This window comes from Bos indicus x Bos taurus, chromosome 1 (genome assembly GCF_003369695.1).
Source record: "Bos indicus x Bos taurus breed Angus x Brahman F1 hybrid chromosome 1, Bos_hybrid_MaternalHap_v2.0, whole genome shotgun sequence".
Classification (NCBI taxonomy): domain Eukaryota; kingdom Metazoa; phylum Chordata; class Mammalia; order Artiodactyla; family Bovidae; genus Bos; species Bos indicus x Bos taurus.
In genome coordinates, this window is record NC_040076.1 from 153,142,655 (window position 1) to 153,155,014 (window position 12,360).

The 12,360-nt window shown below is 46.2% G+C and overlaps 1 long non-coding RNA gene across 1 annotated transcript in view; it reads left to right on the forward strand.

Moving 5' to 3' along the window:
* Nucleotides 1-3,017: 3,017 nt before the first annotated feature.
* Nucleotides 3,018-12,360, forward strand: part of LOC113897194 — a 37,125-nt gene continuing 27,782 nt past the window's right edge. The window contains exon 1 of the long non-coding RNA XR_003512286.1: nt 3,018-3,909. This is a non-coding gene — a long non-coding RNA (uncharacterized LOC113897194). The remainder of the gene's footprint in view (nt 3,910-12,360) is intronic.

The window sequence follows — 12,360 nt, forward strand, 5'->3', positions numbered from 1 at the left end:
AGTTCAAAATGACACAATTAACCCCCAAATGATTTCAGCATGTAATATGCATGTGTTCAACTCTCCCGCTCCTGTATTCTTGCCTGGGACATTCCATGGATGGAGGAGCCTGGCAGGCTACAGTCCATGGGATCACAAAGAGTCAGACACGACTTGGCAGTTAAACAACAGCAGCAATAACAAGTTAAAAGAGAAGTGAGGTCACTTTTGAAGAATCATCACATTGGTGTCTTGCCTATGAGACTTCAGCGGTGTCCCTGAAGTCCGCAGTTACGCGCCGCACTGCCCTGACCAAATGCCGGCTCTGTCCGCTTTCACTTCTGTAGCTGCAGAAGCCACACCATCACCATGGATGCGTGCTAAGTCGCTTCAGTGTGTCCGACTCTTTGCGACCTCATGGACTGTAGCCTGCCAGCCTCCTCTGTCATGGGATTCTCCAGGCATGAGTACTGGAGTGGGTTGCCATTTCCTCCTCCGGGACACCATCGTCATACCCTCAGAAAATAACTTCTACTGTTACAAGCAGAGGAGGAGCTGAAGTGACTTGGAAGGTTCCACTCTTGGAAGATGAGTTCATCTTCCAAGAGTGGATGTATACACAATTTGTAGGGTACTGAGTTGAGCTGATCATACGAGACACACGGATCCAGTTCTCTAAGGCTGGGTCCCCCAGCCTTGACATTGGGGATATTTTGAGCTGGATAATTCTGGTTGTGGGAACTTTCCCATGCGTTGTAGATATTTAGCAGCATCCCTGGATCCTACCCATTCCTTGCCAATAGCTCCTCCCTCCAGGTGTGACAACCAGAGATGTGTCCAGATTTTGCCAGGTGTCCATGGGGGCTAAATCAGCCTCCAAGGGGAGTGCTTCTGGATATGTATGTGTGTGTCTGTGTGTACATGCTCAGCTGTGTCCAACTCTTTGTCACCCCGTGGACTGTAGCCTGCCAGGCTCCTCTGTCGTGGGATTCTCCAGACAAGGATACTGGACTGGGTAGCCATTCCTTTCTCCAGTGGATCTTTCCCGTCCAGGGATCAAACCTGCATGTCTTGCATCTCCTGCATTGGCAGGCAAGTTCTTTACTGGCTGAGCTATTGGGTAAGCCCCCTCTGGATACATGGACTTCCACATTGTCAAAGGCAGTCTTGAGACAAAGAACTGGGTGCAGGTGCTGCAGGAAGGGGGACCCCTTCCAGGGCCCGAAACTGGGCTCTTGTCTAACACTCAGAAATGAATTGTCGGAGGCGACACATGTGCTGACAAAGCAAGAGATTTTACTGGGAAAGGGCACCCGGGTGGAGAGCAGTAGGGGAAGGGAACCCAGGAGAACTGCTCCGCCGCGTGGCTCGCAGTCTCAGGTTTTATGGTGATGGGATTAGTTTCCGGGTGGTCTTTGGCCAATCATTCTAATTCAGAGTCTTTCCTGGTGGCCCACGCATTGCTCAGCCAAGATGGATGCTAGCGAGAGGGATTCTGGGAAGTGAATGGACACCCGGTGTCTCCTTTTGACCTTTCCCAAACTCTTCCGGTTGGTGGTGGTTTATTAGTTCCGTGTTCCTTACCAGGATCTCCTGTCATAAAACAACTCATGCGAATGATTACTAAAGGGCCTGGCCAGGGTGGGAGGTTTCAGTCAGTGTGCTTCCCCTAACACAGGTAGTTAATTTGGGAGGTCATCTCAAGAAGCATTGTGAGAGATTGGGGAAGTCAGTTCAGAAGGGGAGGAGAGCCAGTGCTGACGAGCAGGTTACTGCTCTGGGCGGTGAGGGGTCAGGTTCTAAGGGAGCCTCCGGGTCTGAGCAGACACACCAGGTGGGCCCATCCGGGAGCAGTATTTAGCCTCCATTTAACTGTGCTCAGGCAGGGCTGTAGGGTAGCCTCCTATCCTGACTCACCCCGTCCCCAGATTTTTCCTTTGATTTAGATCCATTTTTGTCTTCCGATAGCAATGCATATCTTTTTTTTTTTTTTTTAAATGCATGATTAATACAAGTATTTGTTTTGAGTAATTCTATCTCCTGGATCCTCAGCTGTAGTGCAGATCGGCTGGGAAACCTCCAAAGTCCTCCCCAGCGCTCACATTCGAGGACTCTACCTGGGAATCGAGGCCAACCCCAGGAAGCTGAACAATAGATAGAAAGAGCATAGCCTGATCCGAGGCAGCGGTGGGTGGAGAGGCACTCATCCTTTGTCTTGCAAATTGAATACAGAAACAATTGCAGGGGAGCAGGTAAGACTTCCCACAGTGTCAATTCTCAGCTGAAGGTACTTTGGTAACCGGGACTTCGCTTCTGCATTGACACTGCAGGGGCTCCGCTGACAGCCTTCAAGAGACACCATCAAGACTTTGTCACATAGATTGAACCATTTAGACAGAGCTGAGGTGACAGCAGAATGAACTTCAACTGGGCCGTGGTGAGGTAGAGAGATAAATCCTCAGAAAATTAAGTCTGTACCGATTCAACCTTCCTGAAGCTCCTTCTCTCATAATCTACCTTAAACCTGTTACTGAGCCGTCTATCAGTTTGGGGTGTAAGGAAGACATGTTGGGAAAATCAAATTTTAGCATGAACAAGAGAAATAACTGCCAATCATCCCAGTGAACGATGGACTGGTGAGTATTTCCAACCCCCAATGAATTTGTTTTCTTAACATTAAAACTGTTTAGATCATCCCTTGTGAATCATGAGAGTGTCTCACTTTCTGTCATGGAAAGTTTTGAAAAACAGCCACTGACTTGGCCACAGCTCTTGATTTTCCTCCAGGGAGTTCAAAGCACTTTCACTTACATGGTATCATCTTATTTAGCTTTGCAAAATGAGGCAAAAAAAGAGAGGGGAGGTGGATGCCTACTGGTCTCTCTGACCAATGGGAATGTTAAAGTGCAGCAGATACGTATGTATGTGGCGTGGCCAAAGTAACCCAGAGAGCTCCAAGCTGCAGTCTTCCAGATCTTAGGGCTATCTACACTCCTCATTCTGGAATGGGACCCTGGCAACATTTTCTCTTTGAGAAACCTGCGTGTTGGAAAATATGTCCAGAATTCTGAACAGAAAGCTTTATCAGTTTGGAAAATGCACCCCAGGCCAGATTCGAGGTCTGTGGCGGGATTCCTAGCCTGGCCAGAACAAAGAGCAGAGATGTTAACACCAGCTGAGGCTTTAAAAAAAAAAATTAAGAAACAGAAAATAATCATTCCCTTTCCTGCCAAGAATGGCAGTGCAAAGATCAGCCAAACCCACCTTTCCTGAAAACCCATGATCTGCTTTTCAAGGGGAAGAGGAAAGCACCAGGAATAGACAATGCTTCTGAAACACTGGCTGACTTTTGAATATTCATGACTATTCTGATGCAAATGAATATTTCAGATTGAGCTGTTTTTGCAGAGGTGCTGTTGGAAATGTATACGCTTATGAAATTGCTTTTCTAGCTCTGCAGATTCTGAAGAACGACTTCCTTTGCTCATGTATAATTCTCCCCGGAGGCTTCCCAGGTGTCAGCCTTTGGCTGGCTTCTTTTCTCCAGAAACTAGGGCTATGGTTTAGCCTTAACCCGCAAGGAAAAGCCCGGCTTTGTTTCATCTGAGCCAGGTCTCTTTGACAGGCTCTTCTTGTTCTGCAGGCGGGCAAAGAGGCTTATCGCACATCAGATTGTTTTTCCTTTGAGGTAACCTCAAACCAAAGCGCACTGTTCCCTGAAGAACACGGAGAGTGAGAACTCTGTGCAGGTGCCTGGGGTGGCTCAGAGGGTCAGGTCAGGAGGCTCCTTCGGATTTTGCTGACTTGGTCCCAGAAGGGGCTCGAGCAGTGGGCGTCGGGTAAGGCACGTGGTCTGGCCAGGGCAGCGGACTCTGAAGAAGACATGGACACCCCGTGGGCTGAGGGAGACTTGGAGAGCTCCGAAGCGCAGTGAGTGTTCCGAATCCCCTCGGGGCAGCCGTGGGACCTCCTTGCCCCTTCAGGCTGGAGGCTGGCAGTGACCACTGGTCAGGCTCGGGAGGAAGATGGAGGGGACCGTGAAGGAGGTACTCACGGCTGGAGGGAAGAAGTATGTTGGTGTGAACCCAAGGTCAGCTTTGGAGGAGAGAGGGCAGGTCCTGAGCTCCGTGTGAGGCCAATGATGGAAGCTGCCTGGAGCCTCCCCGTCTCTTGTGGTGGTTTAGCCGCTCAGTCGTGTCTGACTCTTGCGACACCATAGACTGTAGCCTGCCAGGCTCCTCTGTCCATGGGAGTCTCCAGGCAAGAATACTGGAGTGGGTTGCCATTTCCTTCTCCAGGGGATCTTCCCGACCCAGGAATCGAACCTGCATCTCCTGCATTGCAGGCAGACTCTACCGAAATACTCTGGTTTTGGACAACTGCTGGCATGAGGCAGGGAAGCGCTTGTCCAGGCTGGTAGGGTCCCGGTGGAGGAGAGGCTGCTCTCTGCCAGGCCTCCGATCCACCTGGGTTCCTTGCACGGCCCCCAGTGTCCCTCCTGGAAGACCCCAGGCACAGGCTCGACATCACTCCTTGGGGAGCCCTTGGCTGTCCGTCCTTGCCAGACAGCCTTGCTTTCTCCAACCCAGCCCCCCCTCCACAAACACGCCACAGCCCACTCTCTCTGTGCCCATGGAGAGGACCCCAACTCATGTTTTTTCATCGAGTACTGCCCTTACTACGGGCTTCCCTTGTGGCTCAGCTGGTAAAGAATCTGCCCCCAGTGTGGGAGACCTGGGTTCCATCGCTGGGTCGGGAAGATCCCCTGGAGAAGGGAGAGGTACCCACTCCAGTATTCTGGCCTGGAGAATTCCATGGACTGTGTAGTCCATGGGGTTGCAAAGAGTTGGACACAACTGAGCAACTTTCACTTACTTGTTTAGTGACTATTTTGGGTGTGTGAACTAGTTTTCTTTGAGGATTAGAGTCATATTTTACCTCAAATCTCTTCTTAACCCTTCCTCTCTTCCCACCTCAACCCTCAGCAGACAAACTGAGCACATACAAAATATCCACTCAAGACTATTGGTTTTTAGAGTCAGGGTGGCTCTGGTGAGGATGCAGTATTGGTCCTCACAGCTCCCTACCAGGGATGAAGACGGAGGAGGAAACCCCTCTGGAGCCCAGGCTCTGTTCAAGGACAGCAGCTCTATCTGAAGCAGGCCCTGAATAGACAACAAAGATATCAGCGATTCATAATTAAAAGGTAGAAAACACATTTATATAGTGTGCAGGGCTCATTCATTTGCTTCCAGATCAGGAAAGTTTCTATTCTATAAAAAAAAAAAAAAAGTTGTAAATGTCATCAAATGTCTCTCTTTGGTGAACTTTGGCAAGTTCCTTAACTTTTTTGAGCTTCACTTTCCTCATCTACAAAGTGGAAATGATAACTAGCCTACCCACTAGGGTTGCTGGGAGGGTTAAATTAGATTATGTGTATAAACCATTTAGCCTAGAATGTAGAAAAGAGCAGTGATGATTGCGATTATATTTCCTATCATCATTACTGTCCCATTAAACTAGTATGTCTGCTAAGTGGGTTGTTTGGTAGTATCTAAGATAATTATCGGTGGTACACTGATTGACTTTTGAAAAGCTTTAACATGTGCTAGAAAAAGTATAATTTTATTATATTTATGATTTTATAGATATTGTTTCTATTTATTTATTTCTATATATTAATTACACACCACCCCTGAACTTTGTGGCTTCATACGATGGTGACTTGCCATTTCTCTGGGTCTGTGAAGTGGATCAGGCATGGCCAGCTGGTCATGCCCGTCTGCATTCACACGTCTGGCACCTGCGCTGGGCTGGCTGGAGCCACTGGGGCTCGCCCGGAAGCTCTCTCCTTCTGCCGGTCTCAGCCAGGCAGCTGGACTTCTTGACGTGGTGGATCCGGGCTCCAGGTTTTCCAAAAGGACAAGTCCCATTGTGCAAGCGCTGTTAAGTCTCTGCGTACATCCTACCAGCTAGGCTCCCATTGGTCCAAGCAAGTCACATGGCCAAGTCCAGAGTCGGTCTCGGTGGAACTGCACCGGGTGTGAATCCTGGAAGGTACAGTCCGCTGGGGTTCAATCCCTGGGTTGGGAAGATCTCCTGGAGAAGGGAAAGGCTACCCACTCCAGTATTCCAGCCTGGAGACTGTATAGTCCGTGAGGTCGCAAGGAGTTGGACACGACTGAGCGACGTTTGCTTTTCACCCTGGTAAGAACCCACATCGGGATCCGGAGCAGCCTGGCTCCAGAATCTGGTCTAAATGATCAGGCAGACCTCCTCACGCAGAGTGTTTTAGTTATCTGTCTGCAGACTTAAGGAAGTAAGTCAGCATGCATCCCACTCCGTTCACTGACTTCGTGGGCCCTGAATTCAGATCGATCGCAGCACAGCGTGCTCCCCTATGCCTCCCCGTGTCCGGGGCTGGGCTGGACAGACGCAAATTGCTGAGAGCTGGCTGGGATGGTTCAGCTGGTGGGCGTGGTGCTAACCATCTGATGAGGGTCTTCTGATCTCCCACGTGACCTCCCCCATGCCTACCTCCTGGGCTTCTTCACAGCACAGGGGTCTCACATAGTTGCTGGCTTCTCTTCAGTGAGCAAGGCAGAAGCTGTCAGGTCTCTTGGAAGGGAGGCTCATATCTGAAAGCATTTACCTCTGCCATACTCCCTTAGTCAAGGACAGCTGCAAAGCTGGTCTAGATTCCAGGGCTGGAGAAAGGGACGCTGCTTTTGGGGAAAGAAGCAGCATGTGTGTGCAGGCAGGGAAGGACTCCATCGAGGCCATATTTCTATACTTTCTACCACAGAATGCTTTAAGTCCAGAATGACACCAACTTAAGGTTTTGTTTTTCAGTGGACAGGTTTTTCTTTTCTTTTTTATTTTTTAAGGAGCAATTTAGTTCCACAGCAAAACTGAGGGAAAGGTAGAGATTCTCCATATACCCCCTGCCCTTGCCAATGCACGCATGCCAGTGTGCCAAGTCACTTCAGTCGTGTCCAGCTCTTTGTGATCCCATGGACTGTAGTCCGCCAGGCTCCTCTGTCCATGGGATTTCTAGGCCAGAATACTGGAGTGGGTTGCCATGCCCTCCTCCAGGGATCTTCCCAACTCAGGAATCAAAGCCTGACCCTTACGTCTCCTGCGTTGGCAGGCGGCTTCTTCGCCACTAGCACCGCCTGGGAAACCTCCCCCATTACCAAAGCTCCCTTGCCCTCCCAGTGGTACATGTGTTATAACTGATGAAGGTACACTGACGCATCACGAACACCCATAGACAGCGACTGGCACTAGGGCTCACTCACCGCAGCTCTGTGGGTTTGGACAAATGAACAGTGATGCATATCTGTCATTATGGTGTTGTATGGAGCACTCCCATTGCCCCATAAATCCTCCACGCGCTGCCTCTTCATCCCTCTCTCCCGCTAACCCCTGACAGTCCCTGACCATCTTACTGTTTTCATAGCTTTTTCTCTCCAGAACACCATATGGCTGCGATCACAGGGTGTATGACCTTTTCAGGTTGGCTTCTTTTGGTTAGGAATTTGCATTTAGGTTTCCTCACTGTCTTTCCATGGCTTGATACCTCATTTCTTTTTAGCGCTGAATAATCTTCCATTGTCTGGATGTACCACATTTTATTTATCCTTCCATCTACTGAAGGACCTCTTTGTTGCTTTCAAGTGTTGGCAATTACGAAATAAGCTGCTATAAACATCTGTGCAGGTTTCAGTGTGGATAGAAGTTTTCAACTCATTTGGGTAAATACCAAAGAGCACAATTGCTAGACAGAATTTAAGGTTTCACAGTTAGAACAACATTCAGTAAAAAATACTAGATTGAACCATACGAAATCTCTGATTTTGTAGATTATGCCCAGATTTTGGTAGCTTTATATGGTTTAACCTACATAGAATCCTGGAGTAGGAAATAGCAACCCAATCCAGGATTCTTGCTTGGAGAATCCCATGGACAGAGGAGCCTGGGGGGCTACAGTTTGTAGTGTGGTAAAGAGTTGAACATGACTGAGCAACTGAGTATACATAACCTAATATGTATAATATATAATATATGTGGTGAAGGTTTCTAATATGATATGCTGATAACTGAAGTTTGGAAATTGTCTAATCAAAGTATTTTATCTTCTGGTGGTTTTCATTTCTTCGTTGTCTTTGTTTGACCAAATCATGGAAGATGCTTATTTAGACCATTTGTTTTGGTGTTGAGGCAGAGGTGACCTGGAAAGAGTTGATGTGAGCTACAGCTTGTCAAATGTCCATCGAACACATCCATTCATCAAAATTCCTTGGCCCAAGGGAACACAGACTTCCAGGTTTATTGCAAATCAGACACTCGGGAGAGCTGGCAGAACTTTGATCTTTGTAGGGAGTTCAGTTCAGTTCAGTTTAGTTGCTCAGTCGTGTCCAACTCTTTGTGACCCCATGAATCGCAGCACACCAGGCCTCCCTGTCCATCACCAACTCCTGGAGTTTACCCAAACTCACATCCATGGAGTCGGTGATGCCATCCAGCCATCTCATCCTCTGTCGTCCCCTTCTCCTCCTGCCCCCAATCCCTCCCAGCATCAGGGTTTTTTCCAATGAGTCAACTCTTAGCATGAGGTGCCCAAGTATTGGAGTTTCAGCCTCAGCATCAGTCCTTCCAATGAACACCCAGGACTGATCTCCTTCAGAATGGACTTGTTGGATATCCTTGCAGTCCAAGGGATTCTCAAGAGTCTTCTCCAACACCACAGTTCAAAAGCATCAATTCTTCGGCGCTCAGCTTCCTTCACAGTCCAACTCTCACATTCATACATGACCCCTGGAAAAACCATAGCTTTGACTAGACGGACCTTTGTTGGCAAAGTAACGTCTCTGCTTTTGAATATGCTATCTAGGTTGGTCATAACTTTCCTTCCAAGGAGTAAGCGTCTTTTAATTCCATGGCTGCAATCACCATCTGCAGTGATTTTGGAGCCCAGAAAAATAAAGTCTGACACTGTTTCCACTGTTTCCCCATCTATTTCCCATGAAGTGATGGGACCAGATGCCATGATCTTAGTTTTTTGAATGTTGAGCTTTAAGCCAACTTTTTCACTCTCCTCTTTCACTTTCATCAAGAGGCTTTTTAGTTCTTCTCCACTTTCTGCCATAAGGGTGGTGTCATCTGCATATCTGAGGTTATTGATATTTCTCCCGGCAATCTTGATTCCAGCTTGTGCTTCTTCCAGCCCAGCGTTTCTCATTTTGTACTCTGCATAGAAGTTAAATAAGCAAGGTGACAATATACAGCCTTGACGTACTCCTTTTCCTATTTGGAACCAGTCTGTTGTTCCATGTCCAGGTCCAACTGTTGCTTCCTGATCTGGATACAGGTTTCTCAAGAGGCAGGTCAGGTGGTCTGGTATCCCTCTCTTTCAGAATTTTCCACAGTTTATTGTGATCCACACAGTCAAAGGCTTTGGCATAGTCAATAAAGCCGAAGTAGATGTTTGTCTGGAACTCTCTTGCTTTTTTGATGATCCAGCGGATGTTGGCAATTTGATCTCTGGTTCCTCTGCCTTTTCTAAAACCAGCTTGAACATCTGGAATTTCACGGGTCACATATTGCTGAAGACTGGCTTGGAGAATTTTGAGCATTACTTTACTAGCGTGTGAGATGAGTGCAATTGAACGGTAGTTTGAGCATTCTTTGGCATTGCCTTTCTTTGGGATTGAAATGAAAACGGACCTTTTCCAGTCCTGTAGCCACTGCTGAGTTTTCCAAATTTGCTGGCACATTGAGTGCAGCACTTTCACAGCATCATCTTTCAGGATTTGAAATAGCTCAACTGGAATTCCATCACCTCCACTAGCTTTGTTCATAGTGATGCTTTCTAAGGCCCACTTGACTTCACATTCCAGGATGTCTGGCTTTAGGTGAGTGATCACACCATCGTGATTATCTGGGTCATGAAGATCTTTTTTGTACAGTTCCTCTGTGTATTTTTGCCACCTCTTCTTAATATCTTCTGCTTCTGTTAGGTCCCTACCATTTCTGTCCTTTATGGAGCCCATCTTTGCATGAAATGTTCCCTTGGTATCTCTAATTTTCTTGAAGAGATCTCTAGTCTTTCCCATTCTGTTGTTTTCCTATTTCTTTGCATTGATCGCCGAGGAAGGCTTTCTTATCTCTCCTTGCTATTCTTTGGAACTCTGCATACAGATGCTTATATCTTTCCTTTTCTCCTTTACTTTTTGCTTCTCTTCTTTCACAGCTATTTGTAAGGCCTCCCCAGTCAGCCATTTTGCTTTTTTGCATTTCTTTTCCATGGGGATGGTCTTGATCCCTGTCTCCTGTACAATGTCACGAACCTCATTCCATAGTTCATCAGGCACTCTATCTGTCAGATCTAGGCCCTTAAATCTATTTCTCACTTCCACTGTATAATCATAAGGGATTTGATTTAGGTCATACCTGAATGGTCTAGTGGTTTTCCTTACTTTCTTCAATTTAAGTCTGAATTTGGCAATAAGGAGTTCATGATCTGAGCCACAGTCAGCTCCTGGTCTTATTTTTTCTGACTGTATACAGCTTCTCCATCTTTGACTGCAAAGAATATCCATCGTTGTTTCTTTTTAATCCCAATAGCCAGCGTACTTTCCTTGTTATTAGAGATACCAACAGAAAGCCCATAAGCTTGGTGGACATTTTCTGGCAGGAGTTGGTGCAAGAAATTGGAAAATGAATCATTGGAACATTTGGCTGTATGGAATGTACATCTGAGGAGGCTGTTCTCCAGAATAAACTGCCCACCAGTTAGTGAGATTTTGTCTTGGGCTGGGTTCTGACGATGAATCAGAACTTCGAGATATTGAAGATCTGATTTAGACATGTTACAGAGTATCATTTTGTATTTAGTCTCTGCCAGGTGAAAAAAATTTCCATCACCACCCTGGTGGTTTTTCAGCCTGGCAGCCCACTGTAGTGGAAAGCTTGTAACCAAATTGGGCAGTGTTGCCCTGTGGGCCACCAATAAAATATTCCATTGTTGTTTGAAGGTTTGGAATTGGTAAAATAATTTTAGAACTCCTTTCTTTCATCTTGATTCTTTCTATGCGAGAAAATTTTTGTTCAAAAATAGCATCCAAATGATTTAAAATGTTCCAAATGGAGTCAATACCAAATCCACAAAACAAAACAAAAACCTCAAGCTATTTTCCAATAGGGTTTCCTGAAGGAATGCTTCAAAAGGTCTGGCTATGTCCATGATGGCTTAAGTCACATGCCTCCCTCAAGCCTCAATAATCGTCGTTGCCTCACACTCTCGGTAGCTTCTCAAGTTATTTTGGCTGCTCAACCCTGACCGTTAAATAGAAACTTGAGGATAGAAGAGGGTTCATTATGTGTGCAAACGCATTTTCTTCAGCTAATCACTGAAAAGCAGACTCGAAGGTATTCAGAGGCCCAGAACAATACTGTCAAAGCTAATTCAGTCCCTCACAGGTCAAGGCTTGTGACCACGGTTCTAGCCTTTGTCAGACAAACAAACGCATAGCACTTCTGTGCGCATCTTTTCTACACAGAAGAATCACACCTTAAAATAAGCGGGCGTTGATTTCTCTTGCTCTGCCTGCATTAATCTTCAGCCCTTTCTCTGGGGATAATGCGGAAGTAGTGTTGCCTGGCCAAGAACTCAAGCGCACTTCTTTCTGCTACAACGTTTTAATAAGTGCAAGCCCAGATCACGTGCTTAGTACTCCATCGTGACAGGTTGAATTTTAATATCACGTCATTTTTCTCTTATTTAGATGTCTCCAAATATTAGTGTGTTCATTTAGGGATCATGTTTTCAGGAACATAAATTTATACTTGTTTTGTATACAATTATTCTTAATTTTTCTTGTTCTTAATACAAGTTATATAGAAAGGACAGACTTGATTCCTTTGGACCATCAAAATGGTCTCAGTTTAACACCTTCTCCATCGGAAGGATGTCTAAAAAATATGCAGAATCATAATGCTTCCTCAGAAATGGCACAGCTGCTTTTTTTCCCCCAACTAATGGCAAGTAGAACTAAAGTTGCCTAGTGTACAATGGTCTTCCTCTGTCATAGCCTAACTGATGAATCTTGTAAACCTAGCAGAGAAAAATATCTGTAATTTCTTATTATAAGCATATACGGTGAAGTGACCTTGCATGCTTGATTACCAGTTAAAAGATGCAAATAAATAGTCACATCATGTTTCACAGTGTCAGGCATCTGTTCTCAAAGCCTGTGGATTCTCCTTCCCTACAAGACACAGTTCAGTGAAAGACACTGTGTAGGTTTTATAGCCAGTATCAGGCTAGAAAACACACCACATATGTTGATATTGGAATGGTACTACTTGGAAATTATT